Genomic DNA, 16180 nt, shown 5'->3' on the forward strand with positions numbered 1-16180 from the left:
CTCCCCTTTTGGTGCTGAAAGGCCTCTATCAGGTCACCTTGAAGCCTTCTTTTCCCAGACTGCACCGCCCCAGCTCTTCCCACCATTATATTTTGTTGCCATGTGAAATGTGGTAACAGTGGGGCAATCTGACAGAATGACATCTGACACAGAATCACAGATGAAGCAGAGGTGTGGCATTGAATTCCTCTGTACAGAAGAAATGGCACACACTGACATTCATCAATGCTAGCTGAACATTTCTGGAGACCAAACAGTGAACATGAGCATAGTGAGGCCGTGATGTGTTTCAGCAGTGGTGACAGTGACAATGGGTCACTTCCACTGGTGAAGATTGTTATGAGCAAGGTATGCAGGTTCATCACTCATGAAAATGCATCACTAGTGGTGGTGGATAAGTTGTAAAACAGTCTTTTGAAGCAGAGAATTTCACTATCAAATGCTGTTATTGTGCTCTTTGTATCTATTGTTGTTACCATGGAAATAAGAAGGCAGCGTTACTTCTGAAGTGACCTGTATATTTATTTTCTTGCAGCCTTTCCATAATGCTGCATAGCTCTTTAAAAAGACAGGTCTATGCATTTATTGTATGCACTTCTAGAACAGAGTTCTAGAAAAATATTAATAAAAAGTAGTGACTAACAAAACATGGAGACACAATGAATCAATATGAATAAATTCGGTTAGTGCTGGTGATCTCTGTGACCTTAACAACATCTTAATCCAACTGTTGTGCCTTGATTTTTCTTTCCTTTTTTAAAGGGCATAATGAACTCTGTGAGAGATTCTGAAATGCTGTAGTAATAGTCACTTCTTCCTTTCTAGTGAACGGATTCTGATTGTATTTGCATTAAGCTAGAAACTCTGATGTTTTTTTACTATGTTACTGAATCAATTTCTTCTTCTCATATGTTTGTGGATTTCATTTGTGGATTTATCCCACTGTCAGTGTACACCTGCAAAACGAACAGAGCAATTGCTCTAGGAGAATATGGAGAGATGTGTAGATTATGGCTTTATTCCTCTAGAGGGAACTCTTACTGTGTTTTAAATCTCTGTGTATTTCTCTGTAAGTGCCACAGGGTAGCTGAGATGAGAGAAGATCTACAGTCTGTTTTCCCACAATGAAACCTGGCAGAATTCCACTTGCAGGAGTTGTCTTCAGGTGGCAGTGACCTCCAGCTCTGTCAGAGCTCCTCTCTTAGCCTGGCCTGGCATTTCCACCTCTAAGAAATGTGCAAACTGCCGTGCTAAGTAGACCACAGAGGTCTGGGTTTAGACCTTCAAAAGTACTGCTGTTGCCTCTGCTACATTAGAACTCCAAGCTGACAACTGAAACTTGAATTCTTCTCTTTGAAAAATGGCAAAGGGAAATGGAAAATTATGTCTTGAGGATTTAATGTAAGAGATTGCCTGCAGAGCAGGAAGCGTGTGCTGGAGAGAAGGGAGGAAAATGGCAGCCAAACTTCTGACCTGCACTGTCCCTCCACTAAGCTACATTGCTAGCTGCAAAAGCAGGAGCCCTTTTCCCTGCAGATCTTCCGTATGTTCTCACAAGCCTGTGGGTGATGGGAAGTGTTAACTCAGAAGGGTCACAATCAGGCCTGAGTAGGTTTCAAGGTCTGTGGGCAGCAAGTAGAGAGGAGTGGATTTCTCTGTGGGAGGGACAACTTCCGCATTCAGAGGAATGTGGATATCCTCTGTGGTTGTCATGGGGTCTCTGTACCAGGCTGCGCTGGTCACGGGTGTGGGTGTAGCTCTGTCATGGGACCTCAGGAAAGTGAACGGGAGACAGGGTATGCTCTTTCTCACCCCCGTTTCTGTTCTGAAGAGCAACACCAATCTACCAGCTCCTCTGATTACCTATATATGGAAAAGCAATAAATCACCATTTCTGTTCATACTGCCTTGGTTAGTGCCAGCCTTCCTACACTCCACAGAAGTCTGAAGGGAACAAGCCATGACAGGGTGCAGATGCAAAACCACTGGTGCAACCTTTGACTAACATACTGCTGGGCAAAAGGGGCAGCCATTAGTACAGAAATCTGATCTGAGTCAGCATCCTAACCAAGAACAGACAGGAAATGATAATAAAAATGGAAAAAAAAGGGGATAGCTAAGCTTGTTGATATTGCACATCTATTCAGCATTTCATAGAAATCTCCAGTCCATCAGCTTGGCCTACTGCAGGGAATTGCTTTCAAAATAATCCAAGAAACAATGTGCATTCCTGATTATAAATGAAGTTATGAGCAGTCTGAGGCCATCCCACTCAGCCGGACAGGTCAGGTGGCAGAATAGACCTGTGTGTGGAAGAATTAGAAACACAAGCAATAAAGCCACTGTTTTTATTTCTAAGAGAAAGAGCTTCTTTTGAAGCTGATCAAAGATATGCTGTATACAGGATCTGGAACCTATTCCTCGTGAGTAAAAGGCATTGAAACAATTCACCAGACAAGACGAATGGCATATCAAAGAGATATTACAGATTCTTTGTTTGTAGGCAGCTGTATGGGAGGACTGTCTCATTTGCATGTTGTCAGGAGGTATAGGTACGTCATAGAATGAACTGATCAAAAGTGATTACAAAAACAATTCTGACTCAAAAAACCTTCAACAGGGTAACTTAAATCATGAAGCCATGTGTTCACTCAGTGCCAAATCTTCTCCCTCTTGATTTCCAGCTTCTGTCTCCTTTATTTCTACCATATGGCATCCCTGAAGAACCTGCACATGTAGTACAGTGTACTTAATTTTGTTCTTTACTTATCCGAGCAGTTCTCTGCTCTGTTCTGTGCAGGTGTGTCCTGGAACAGAAGACTCTTCTCAAGGAATAAGAAAACTTCTTGTCCAGGGGGAGAAGCTGCTTTGGCTGTCTCATTTTGTTTTCTGCCTTTAACTGAGTCCATTGTAGACAAGGGTACTGCATGGACCCAGAACCCCTTCCTAAATTTTGGAGCCTGGGTAGATTTTCATGTGTAATTGTTTCATCTACACTTTGTGACCAGACATAACAAGTAATTGCTTTTTATTTTTATCTGCACTTATTTTGAGGGAGGCATTCCTTCTCTGAGAAGAAGGTCATTTTTGCACATTATCATATTGAAGGCATGCAGCTAGGTATGTACACTGAATGATGTGACTTGAGGGGGCCAGAAGGAATTGGAGCATGCAAATGCTGCTGAGACTAAGCTGGGGGACTCTGTATGTGCACTACAGTACAACAAAAGTTGTATTGTATTGTACTGACACATAACTTGAGCAACCCAAACAACCAGAGGGCTCAAACCTAGAAGAGAAATGTGAACCATACCATCTGGGAAGGTATAAGTATGCTGTAGCATGCATTTGCTTTGTTATATTATGCAAAATATATTTGGGTATACTTTTTTCAATTGCAATTGCAATTTCTCTGGAAAGTCTTGCCAAAGCTGATAGCATGGTAAAGAACATGTTTTGCGGTAGTGCACTCAGCAGTCCATCTAGTTTGGTACAATATTCTTAGTTCTACATCTACTCTGATGTGCTCTTTTCAAGCTCATAGCCCACCTCTCTTCACAGCCCTTCATTGAGGGCTGGTAAACATGGGTGGTTGTGCTCCATGTGGAGGGTGTAAAGTACCATTGCTCTGCAGTACGGGCAATCCCTTCATGTAAGTGACACCATGAAGGGAATTCATGATCTCAGACAATCTTTTTCTCAGGCACCACAACACATCTATGATGATAGCAAAGGGGAGGAAGTAACATGAGATTAATGAATAATTTGTGGAAACAGGAAAATGTGAAAACATAGACTTCTGAATCTCAAATTAATCTCAGTTCCACTACTGGGCTACGGTAGCTCCTCACTGTTCCTTACTTTTTCCACACCTTCACTGTGCCAGGAACTTTGATTGTGCTAGAAGGGAAAAGGGAGTCTTTCCCTTGACAGTATCTGTTACATGGTACTGAGAATAATTCTATGTACAGCTTTTGGAACAAGATTCCAGACTCCCACAAATAACTTGTCTTTGCCCAAGGAGTGATCTTATATCAGCTTGAAATACATGAGACATGCGTTCCCATGAGTTGAAAGACCATTAAACCTAAACCCACCAACTGGGAAAGTATTCCTAAACTGTTAATTAGCCTCTGTCTGTAACCTTGCTGTCCCAAGATCTGGGATCCTTCAAGTATTTGAGACACTGAGATGCTCAGCAGTGTCTGCACTGAGATAGAGCTGTACTTAAGGCAACACTAGTTACACTAGCAGTAGGGTTTGGCCTTTCAGACCTAAGGGAGCCACACTGATGCCTCATTAAGTAACATGTAACTTGGAGTAACATGGGATCAGAATTGGTAAAGATGGCTGGCTGAACCAGCATGTTGCTTTGTTTCCTCTTCTTTCCTAGAACTCAGCTTGCTCTTAAAGTTGAACTTAAACTGTTTTTCTGGTGTTGTTGTTTTTTATTTTTTTTTCCTATAGTTCTCATAGCTTCTGATTTAAAACATGCTTGGATCTAAGGAGACTGGAAAAATTTTTTCTACTCTTAATTAGGTTCAAAGTGCCTGGCAAGAAAGAAAGTGATGAAAAAAAATTTATGAGCACTGGGAGACTTGCTTTTAGTTGCTGAACCATCCATAGTCTCTGTAGGTGAGTCACTTAGTCTATTGCACTATCTCTGTTCTATATTTTTTAAATAGCCTCTGAAGAGAATAGAACACATTAATGATTGTTGGACAGGGAGGCAGCAGGAGGGTGTGGGCCCACAAATGTATAGATATATAGGTGGAGAAAAAAAAAAGGAAATAATATGCTGGTTCAAACCCATGCTCACCAGCAAGGTCTTGGGAAAAACAAACAAACAAACGAAACAGTCCTGAAGCCCTAAGGTTGTTCTTCAGAGTGCCTGCACTATGTGTTCGTAGTTGAAGCAATTCTCACAGACAAGTTACTTCTAAAGCTACATGCGCCAAACAGCCCTGCATCTTCCTGCAGCATCAAACCTTGTGTGCACCCCTGTACTAGCAGCAGTGACATGCAAACAGTCACCACACTGCTTCGGTAGGAATTTGCCCAAACTTAACCTTTCTCTCCCTTCGTGAAGCAGTGGCACTGTTTAATTCCCACCTCATGTTAGTCTCCTGGTGGGCTGCTTTACTGTGGCAGCTGCTATCCAAGTGAAAAGTGAAGCATGAAAAGGAGGTCAGAGGAGTCATTATGCAAATATACATACAATCCCTACATAAATATATACATACTGGGGTATATGTTGAGATTTCAGAAAGGAGTGGTGCTGGAGGCGCTGATCTCAGAGACCTCAAGCTTTGCTTTCCCCTAGAAACAGAGGAAAGCTTAATTTCCATGGTTGTACTACTTGGAATGTAAATCTGTCAGATATTTCTACATATTTTCCCTTTCTGTTCTCTGATTTCCCTCATGCACCTCATTCAGAGAAAGCTACTGCAGAAACTGAACTGACTGAATGAGCCATACAAGGGAGAGGTTAGAAAAGGGTCAAGAAAGAGCTGTGCTCTTGAACATTAATCTGGAGGCTTGGGGCAGGGGGCATTTAGGATATTCGGGCAAAGATGAGAAACATAACAAGGATGCAGTGAGTAACTTTTCTCTGCCCACTTATGCTTCTTCTTACTAGTCTGTCTTCTACAGCAACAGATTCCCCTCTCTGCCTCCTGATGTTAGCTTCTCCATGCCTACCCACACCAGAAGATGAAGGGCACATCCACTGAGACTGTGGCTTTCCTAGAATATGTTGGGGTACAGCTCATCATGACCCTTGTTGAAGAGAGCAACTGGCTCACTACCCCCTCCTACCACTCTCTGACATCTCTCTGTCCTTCAGTTGAGATTCCCTTGCTTCTAACTGAGCCTTCTGTTCCTCTTGTTGACTTCTTTCCCTACCACGTGGCCTCTGAAGGAGACAAACAAGTATCCCAGGAGCTGATAATGTGTAAAAGCCATTTTCAGCATGTAGCAAGAGGGGGACACAATGCCTACTCACAGCTCCTTGAGAATATCTCAGACTCAAGGCCCCATTTTCTTCCTGAAACTTCTAAAAAGGACCTGTCTTTTAGTGAGCACTCAAGGATATATCTCTCCACAAGATGCAGAGGCTCCTAAACATCTCCATCTGACTCAGCCTTGTATCAAGGGAGCACAACAGAGCATGTGAGCCTGTCCTCTAGCTGTTCCCTGCACAACATGAAGAGCTTGCACACTACTGCTGGAAGTTTTCTTCTGCCAAAGCTGGCAGAAAATCAGAAAATATTTGTGTGTGCTTTTTAAATTTTTTATAGTATACTGAGCATAAAAGTAACAGGCGAATCTAGAAATGGAGTCTTCTATCAGCAGGACTCAAACATCCATGGGGAGGGTACAGTGCCAGACAGCTGTCTGTCCTGCAAGAGTGCCCTCACACACATCCCTCAGAACATACTTGGTAGTGTAGTAAAAGGCCATTCTCACCTCCATCTTTATTCTGAGGCATTTTTTTGGTCATAGCTGAACAACATCTGAGTCTATAAACACTGCTTGTCAATTTTCAGAATCACAGAATTGTAGGGGTTGGGAGGGGCCCCTAGAGATCATCTAGTCCAACCCCCCTGGCAAAGCAGCTTCCTAGACCAGGTAATTGTAATTTCTGAACACAAAAGAGAAGAAAGGATGAGATTCTTGTGCTTACTGTTGTGTCACCTACACCATTAAGGAGAAAGGGTTGCTCTCACACTTCCCAGAGAAAGAAGGGGAAGATCTGGGCCACTTAAAATCAAAGACAAGGTAAAGGATGCTGTGGGATATTGAGGATATCAGGCCAAGATGTGACTAAGTAAGAAGGACCCAGCCAGCTAACCACCACATTTTCACGGGGTGGGAGGTTGAGCATGGCTGGTATCCTCGTACTGCATGGCTGTGATTAGCTTATCTTCAGCACTCAGTTTTCGAAGTATCAAGTTACTAGGAAAGCTTCTTTTTCTCCTCTCTCTCTCCCTCACTGGTTTTTAAATTTAACAAATGTGAAAGGTGCTGATAAATACTGCAAGTGAGTGATACGGCATTTACTAGCTCATGCTCTCTGTTTGTGAAATTATTTGTCTCAGTGTTGCATCATAGGGATCCCTGGATCCTTCTTATATTACCCTGCCCTTTGCGTAGCAATGGCTGAGGCCTCAACACTGACCAATCTCTTCCTGCATCAGTCCCTGCTGCTTCCAGCTGCTTGGGGTGCTATACTGGACCTTTCTGTCCTTCAGTTATTCTCAGAGTTTCTCCCAAATGCTTACTTTTTCCTCTTACCATTTGTTTTCCACATCATCTGTAACAATCTCAAATGCAAGACCCAAGCGTTGCCTGGGCCTTCCTTTTCCTTTTCTCCCTACAGAGGGAACTAACGACAACTTCACCTGTCTCTGCATTCATGAAATGCTTCTCCCAGACATTGTACAACACCTTTTATTCCTGGCTTGACCAAGGTCATATGTTACTATTTTGATGGATGGCTTAGTAGGCCCTCATCTTTGACACTAGTATGGGATAGTGCCTCAGTTTTGTATGCCCTGTAAGTAACTTTTGTTTCTACTCTGCTGTCAAACTCAGCAGAGGTGTGAGAAAAGAATGCAGCTGTTTCTTGTTATCCTTCTTATATAAAGCAACTACTCCTCTTCATAGTACTTCACATCTCTGTTTACGATTCCCATGGTACTGACAGGGTTTTTAATGGGGGAGTATGCTGCAGTATCAAATACTGTCCACAATGAACATACTATTGTGAAGACAACAGAAATATTTTCTGACAGAAGGTGCTTCACAGTGTGATCTTCTGTAACAGCCCTCAACCAAAAGATCCATTTTACCCTAGCTCCTGGATCCACCCTATTCTCCATGTTCCACATCCATTATCTACTTTCTGGTTCAGCTACTGTCACATCACAGATGAGTTTTCTTTCGGCAAAGAGCTATGTATCACTTCTTCCAAAGCTGCAACATCTTGAGCACCAATAATTGTGACCGGTAACAGGTCTAACAGGTCACTTGTGTCACATTTGCCATGTAATGACAGTTAGGGCTCTTACCTGCCATGGTGTGGTGGTTCTTCGCTGCTTTGATGTACTCACTGAAGTTTTGTTAGGACTAAATGCACTGTAGACCAAGTTTGGCCCATAGGGAGCAGGCTGTTAATCCTCTTCTCTGTCAGACTGTTATTTATGTAATAATGTTTTTTCCTCAAATCCTTTTTCTAACTCTTGAAGCATCCCTTCCATAAACAATATATTTAATTATACTCATTTTATATAATATTATAATTCCTGGTCTGGCACAATGCTAGGGAAGACCTGAACTCAGTGCAGTTTTTACTCTGCAAACAGTCTTTCTTTCAGTCAAGTACAGATAACACTTCTTAAATTGATGATTAAAATGTATATCTTCAAGGAATTAAAATGCTTTATTCTATTTCTAGAATTATTCAACATAATACTCAAGCTCAAGTATGTAAAATACATATATGTTGGGACTTTCACCTGCTCTAGACAAGCAGGTAAAAGTTGATCCCCCTCGCAACATGCATACAACACCATATAGAAATAAATGTGTTCCTTCTTAACAACATTGCATGTACATCAACAACTAATGCTTTAGAAACAATACATAGAGTAGAGAGGATATTCTCTATGGGGTATGGAGTCCACAGATGTCCAAGTGAGTGGCTACTGCTAGTTCTTTAAATGAAGTTATAGTGTAATTGACAGAGATGGTTTCACAGATAGGTCCTTCTGTTATGTCAGGCGGCCAACTCACCAAGAATGTGGAAACAGCTATCTTATTATCTCAGTGCAGTGTTTTCCTCTGCCCATTTACGTAGGCTTAAGACAGAAGCTGGAGATAAGTAAGGTAGGTAAGGAGATGAAGGCAAAAGAGTGTTGCAGAGACTTTTTAGAGAATTAACTGATGTAAGCTTAGCAGTCCGGAGATAGGTAGTCTTGCATAGGCTAACAGACAAGTTCACTGGGATTCTAAGAGAGCACATGCGTATTGCTGTCAAGTCAGGAGTAGGTGAACGAGGCTTAGTCATACCTACACAAAAATGTGCAAGAGTGGTAAGGAAATAGGAACTCTATCCTCTGGTTATGTTATTGCTACTTTTCAGTACTCTTTGGCAACTTGGTTGTACTTTGAAAGAAAAAATAACTTACAGTTATTGCTACCCTTTGGATGCCCAAGGTAGTTCTTAAATAAAATTGTCCTGTTATATTACCAGCTAAAAAGGTGTCACCATGGGAGTTCTGTCAGAGGATGGCTGAAAACAAAGATATCAGGTGAATCCCGCAGACAAGTAACATAAAGGCTTCATTAAGGGCTGTTAAGAAGGAACACTGAAAAAGTACCCCAAAGAAGTCATATGCAGAAAGGACTGACTCTCTTTTGATGCCTGTGTATTCAAAATGATGCTTTCAAATGCAGGAGAAAAATTACAACCAACTTTAAGTGTAATTAGATGTCTAAATTTCTATGAAAAAGCATCCAGCCACAAAAATACCATTGTTTTTTAGATCTAGATTTAAATCAGCATGCATTGATGAGGAGAGTGAAGTTACTGTCTACAGAATATTCCTCAGCATTTCCCTGATTTCTGCCCAGTGTTTCTAAATTGACTGACATCAAATTTTCCATTAAAGGAAAAGCAAAGAACTACAGCAAGACACACGAACAAAGCTCTATACAGAAAAAGTGGGTGAAAAAACAGAAAAAAAACATCCAGGTCTTGGGTCAGCCATTGTGTTGATATTTGCATAGAGGTGACTTCCTCCATCACTGTCCTGTGATCCCCAAATGAAGAGAGGAAGCAATGTTTCTGTTGCACAAAGTCTGCTCTGTGTCTCCTGTTTAAGGCATCAGAAATAAAATCAGAGAGATTAAAATCTACTTTTTCCCTTGTACTGAAAAGCTTTCCAAGCAAAGGGCAAAATTTTGCCAAGATAAACAAGAAATATTGGCTTAATTTCGTGTCTCGGTTATAAATACATTAAAAAGGGTGAAAAATTAGTCATATATAATAATAGCTCAATTACATTCAAGAATATGTGGGTGAGTGTTCTGGGTGGAATAATTTGCTAAGGCAGAATTCTTTATTTGTCCTCTTCCTCTTAATTTATTCCTCTTCCTTAGTTACTAATCAGCTGAGTATGTACTTCTACTTTTCAACCTTTATTTATGTCTTGCTCTTTGTTCTATATTTTTCTGTTATGGGTCTTGATATTATCATTATCATTATCATTATCATTATCATTATCACCTTTCTTAAGGATTTGTTTTTAGGAACTAAATGTTTTTAATAGAGATCAACACAATAATGCACAGTAAAGCACTTAATAGTGTACTTAACCTCAGGCACACATTTTTATTTTCTTGATGTCAGGAGAATATGTATGTAAAATCTATGGTACACTAAACAGCTTTGCTGTATTAGTTTTAGCATGGGTGATTTCACCACATAATAGTACAGCACTGTATGGTACAGCCTGCTGCAACACCAAGGATTCCTTCCCTCTTGCCACTTCTTGGGTCCTTTTTGTCTTTTGTTGTTGTTTCTTCTCTCCTTTTCCTTCTGCTATTATTCTCAGAATGGGCACTATCATGTAAGCCAATTCTCCAAAATTTAGACTTCAGACAAGTCACCTGGCAAGTTCAAATCAGGAAACCACATGCTCTAGCTATACTACATCCTACTCCACAGCTTAGTGGCAGTGAGGAATTTAAAAATCACTGTTGCCATGCCTGGGAACACAAAGCAAAGAGCTAGAGTGAAATGGCAGCATCCCTGAAGAGGCTACTATTGCTCATGGGAATGTCTGACTTGCCAGCAAGGAGGTCAAGGGAAATAGTGGGGTTTGCTTGGGACCTTCTAAGACTCTCATACTCTTCTACAATACCTTCTAGATGTTAATTTGGCTATTACATACCTGGTTTTTTTTTCTATTTATTATTTATTTTACTATTGATTGTTACTTGCAACACTGAAATTATGCTGTTTCATTTGGTTATCCCATTAGTTTTCAAGTACATGTAGAACAAGAGGTGTTGGGAGTATTTGTGGAAAGTCAACCAAAGCTGATATTTAACCTATCACTGAAGCAAAGCATGGCTTGGCATTATATACACTTATTTAGGTAGCCACTTCGAGAGGACTAAAGGCAGGAAAAATTGAGCTGCTAATTCATTTTGAAACTTTGGTATTGTGCCAAGTGTTAAGTACACACGCTAGAGCCCATGGAGTCAGAAGAAAGACTTTCCTCAGGCTTAGTGGGATTTGGATTAGGTTTCACACTGTGAGGACAGAGTCAACATTTTCATCAGAAGCACAGACCTAGTAGCCCTTTCCTCACATCCAGCATCAGCCATGGGAGAAGTTTTTGGTCCCAAGGATTAAAGGAGCCTTTTGTGGCAGCACCCCTCCAGACCACAGGAAAAAGTCTCAAAACACACTACAGTATGGGAAGGAAGCAAGGGCTTCAGCAAAGCCCAAGTATCTGACAGCAGTGACAAGGAAACCTTTCTTTTGAATATATATATGTATACTTTTTCCTAACGCTTCTTTTGGAAAAAAAAAAAGTGGCTATTCTTAGCATTCTTTCAACTTGTTCTAGCATGCGAATCTGTTCCCGTTGCTCCTGATTTCCACAAAGTGCTTCTACATATGAAGAGGCAAGGCTGATGCTGGCAGTACTCTCTGTTTGGGAGTGTTCTTGTTTCACTACTTAGAATATTCTAGGTTCAAAACTAATTGTGGGTAAAAAAAGCATCTGGTAGGTGGAGCAACAGAAGACTTGTCCTCACTTCCTGGCACTTCTGAGGACAGACACATGGCCAGCCAGCCTATCTCACTGTTAACCAAGTGCTTTGACATGGTGGGTTGATGAACAACAACATAAATTCTCCACAATCATTGGCAAGAACCAAGTCAAATGATATCAGCTTATGTCTCATGGGAAGGCCCTGCAATGAAGAACACTGTGTTTATCTAACATGAATGGCTGATTACATCATTGGACATACACAGCACCCACATACTAACACCTGCTACACCCAAAGTGGGCTCTGTTTAGCATCTGCTTTTCTGATGTTAATGCATTGTTCTGGCTAAGCTAGCTTGAAATTATTTAGGAAAGCATCCTGAGCATTGCTGAACAGAGATAGCACCACGTACGGATGTGGAGACATTGTTGAATCAAGTTCTACATGAGATGTTCTGCCAAATGGTTCCCTTCCCTTCCTCTTCTCATTTCCTTGTTCTCCTTCACTGGAGAATGCTAATCCCTTTATTTGTTTATGCATAAACTGGTGACTTTCCAGAACTTCTATAAATGACATCTGGCCATTAGACTTTTCTGGAAAGGGACAACAAGAGAAACTGGTAATTTACTTCCTGCATGATGACTTGGTGGCAGTTTGATTGGTCTTCTTGGACAGGTAGGTCTTGATTTTGTTGTGTTTGTCCAGAATGTGAACAGCACTGCACTGATAGCTTCCTTACTGCTAGCAAAAAGGAAAATAATACAGCTACTTTAATTCTTCTCTTTTACTGAAAATGTGATTTCAATGCCTATTTCTGATCAACTCTAGAAATAACACATTGCACATTTGATTATCCAAAACAGCAAGCTTCTGATTCACAACACAGAAAAAATGCAGCCACACAACTATCTGGAAGGAGAAACGTGTATTCCATAGCTAGTCATTATGGTTTGTGATGGATAAAAAACATATGTTGATCATTTACAGAGGTCTTCATGATTTCAAAGCTCATACAAATCCAGGATCCACCATGCATTTTATAAATGTGGAAAAAGGAGTAGCTTTCTCACTGATGGATTAGTTGAGTGTTCTCTTGCCTTTTATAGGGGAAATTTTCTTGGTCTTAGAGTTCTTGTGAATGAAAAGCTGTTCATGAGCCAGCAGCATGTGCTGGGAGCCTAAAAGGCCAATAGTATCCTGATGCACTGCATCAACAGAGGGGTGGTAGCAGGGAGAGGGGCAGAATTGTCTCTCTCTGCTCTACCCTGATGAGCCTCCACTTGGAGTCTGGGCCCCCAGCACAAGAAGGATGTAGAGCTTTAAGAGCAAATCCAGAGGAAGCCATGAAGATGCTCAGAGGGCTGGAGCACCTCTACTATGAAGAAAGATTGAGGAAGCTGTGTTTGTTCCGCCTGGAAGAGAGAAGTCTCCAGGAGGACCTCACTACAGCCTTTCAGTACCTAAAAACAGAACATACAAGCAGGAGGGAGACAAACTTTATACAAATTCTAGTAGAGATAGAAAAAAGGGAATGGCTTTAAACTAAAAGAGTGGAGAATTAGGTTAGATGTTAGAAGGAAATTCATTACCCAGAGGGTGGTGAGGTGCCCATAGAAGCCATGGGTGCCCCATCCCTGGAGGCACACAAGACCAGGTTGGATGGGGCCTTGGGCAGCCTGAGCTAGTGGGGGGAGTCCTGCCCAAAGCAGGGGTTGGGACTGGGAGAACTTTAAGGGCCCTGTCAACCTAAGCCATTCTATGATGATTCTATGACTTGAGATGGTAAACTACATTTCAAGAAGCCTTACACCCTGCAATGTTTTTTAAACTGTGTACTCACTGATATGAAAGCATGTGTACATTTCAGACACCTCAAAATGCTAGTTATAGGGCTAAGGACAGCTGCAAGCTTCCACAGGGTTCCTGTGTTCTTGTTCCTCCATAAATAAATAAATAAATATTCTCTGCTTTATCTACTAACACGTTCAGTGATGTTTTAGTGACTTTAAAAGAATGCAATAGTGTTATTACTGCAAATGAAGCAGTATATATACAAATATATACTATACACAGGCCTGTCTTATCAAAGGCCTAGTCCTTTCAGTCCCTTACCCTAGTATCATACACATAGGAGGCAGTGCCCTTAAAGCACCTCCATTCATTCTCCTGCTGCAGTTTGTGCTCCTCCCTTGCCTGTCTTACCTCTCCCATTCATTTCCCCAGGGTACTTCTGTATTTCCATTTCCCCTTTCCTATTCTTCCTTTGCCACTGTACTCATCTCTTTTTCATGAAGAGATGAGTTTAATGCTTGCACTAGAAGCAAAACACTGCTCCTGGTGAAGAGCTGTTTGAAACCAAGTTGTGGCTGCTCTAATTGTCCTTAATAATTTCCCATGCATGCAGGTTGTTTTGACCCTCCACAGTTCTACTGCTCTCCTTTAAAGAACCTTGCTACAGCCTCACTTTGTATCACAGGGCAATTGAGGTTGCTGGAGCACAAGCAAAATTGCTCTGGTGACAACCAGTCCTGAGCTTAGCTAGGCACGTGAGTGTGCGGTGAAATGTGAATAACTGTTATTCCTTTAGAAAAGCAGTAGTGTTAGGGATCAGCACTGCCTCCTGTACACGCAGTGCCAGAAGTATAAAGAGTACAGTACATTTCCATCTGGTACAGGGAAATGCAGAAGCACTTTGTCTGCTATTTGTTTTGTTTATTTATTTTTGTATGGAGACAACAACAACAAGGGCTGATGTCATGAAACTTGGAAACCTTGAACTCCAGGTGCCTCACTGCTTCACTTGAGAGCAACATGTACAGGCACATTGAGATTTCTTCTGTAGTTTGATTTGTGACATTACCTCTTGAAAAATGTGAACATAAAAAGGAAAAAATGAAATAAAAACCTCAACTTGTATTTCAAAAAAATGTATCCCCATTGTCTTATCTAAGAATCCAAGTAAAAAGCTATGGTCTTCACATCACATACAACGTACAGTAAAGTGTTTCATCAAAATGAAACTACCAAGTTTGGCATCAGTTTGAGAGTTTTATTAAAACCATAGGTCTCCATTCTATACAAAACTGAGGAGCTTTCTTTTTTTCCTTTTTTTTTTTAAAAAAAAAAAAAAAAAAAGAGTATTGACCACACTGGAAATAATGCAGAGTAAATGGTTTGTTGATAAAAATCTCTCTGAAAGCTATATACAGGAGGAATACCGCACAACTGTATAAGTGTAAAGACTCTCAGCAACTTCAGCAATATATACAAACTACCTTTAAAACACATAAATATGGTATTTACAGCTAATAAATAACATTCAAGGCTATATCGTGTGTCCCCATGTAAAAGAACCTTCATTGTTTTGTATCCAAGAACATATGTGTTTGTATTATACCCTGTATTAAAAGCACACCTGTTTACACACGTTTCCAGAGAACTTTCACTCAAGAGAAAATTGCAACAAAATGTGAACTCTACAGGGAATACTGTATTTATTTTTAGAGGTCTCAAAAGCAGTGGCTCAATACTCAGCCCCACCCTCAGTGATTCATCCTATCTCTGCCATAGTGAGGAAATCAAACATAAGCAATTTTGGAGTTATTAATATTCCAACATATTGCACTGTTTAAAACTTTTATCCCCATTTATACTAGCAACCACGGCTAGCAAAAAAAAACCAAACAAACAAACAACAGCAAAAAAAACCCAACTGCACATACATGTATTCCTGTTTGTTTTGCTTCAAAGATAGGATGATCTTGGAGGACCACCACTTCCACATTTTGTCTTGCACATGTGGGAAAAGACTAAAAACCAGCACCAGTAGCTCACATTACACTTCTCCAAATGCCTAGCTTCAAACCCATCTGCCTCCCCAGCATTTTGTTTGTTGTCTAGAAAGCTAAAAAGGCTATTAACTTTTTTTCCAAGCATAAGAAAAATTACATAAAGAACGGAAAAATCAAAAAGCTTTCAATATATCTATTTTTGGCAATTCACAGCATGTCAAATTCAAGTGTTTTTCAGAGCATTCGTTTTTGTGCATCACAAAATCAGGCTCCTTTGAATGTCACAGCTCCTGCTCCCTGCTGAATTCAGATCTCAAAACCAAGCAACTCCTAGCATCTATGATTGTATCACAGCCAAGAAACAAATGCTGGTCACTGGAAGTCTCAATTCCAGCACAGGGAAATAGAAGTCTTTTTTATTTTTATTTTGGTGCACCAAAAAAACCTGGACATTTTTGCACCAAAGACTGGATACAACTGCCATTCATCTGAGTGACTGACCTTCAGTTTTAAATGGCACTGAGACCTTTGAGTTTTGGCACCTTGGATGCAAGCAAGTGGTTAAAAAAAAAAAAAAAAAAAGAATCCATTCTCTGCAG

The sequence above is a fragment of the Cyrtonyx montezumae genome, unplaced genomic scaffold, assembly GCF_038088225.1.
Source record: "Cyrtonyx montezumae isolate F1298 unplaced genomic scaffold, pur_monq_1.0 scaffold_29, whole genome shotgun sequence".
Classification (NCBI taxonomy): Eukaryota; Metazoa; Chordata; class Aves; order Galliformes; family Odontophoridae; genus Cyrtonyx; species Cyrtonyx montezumae.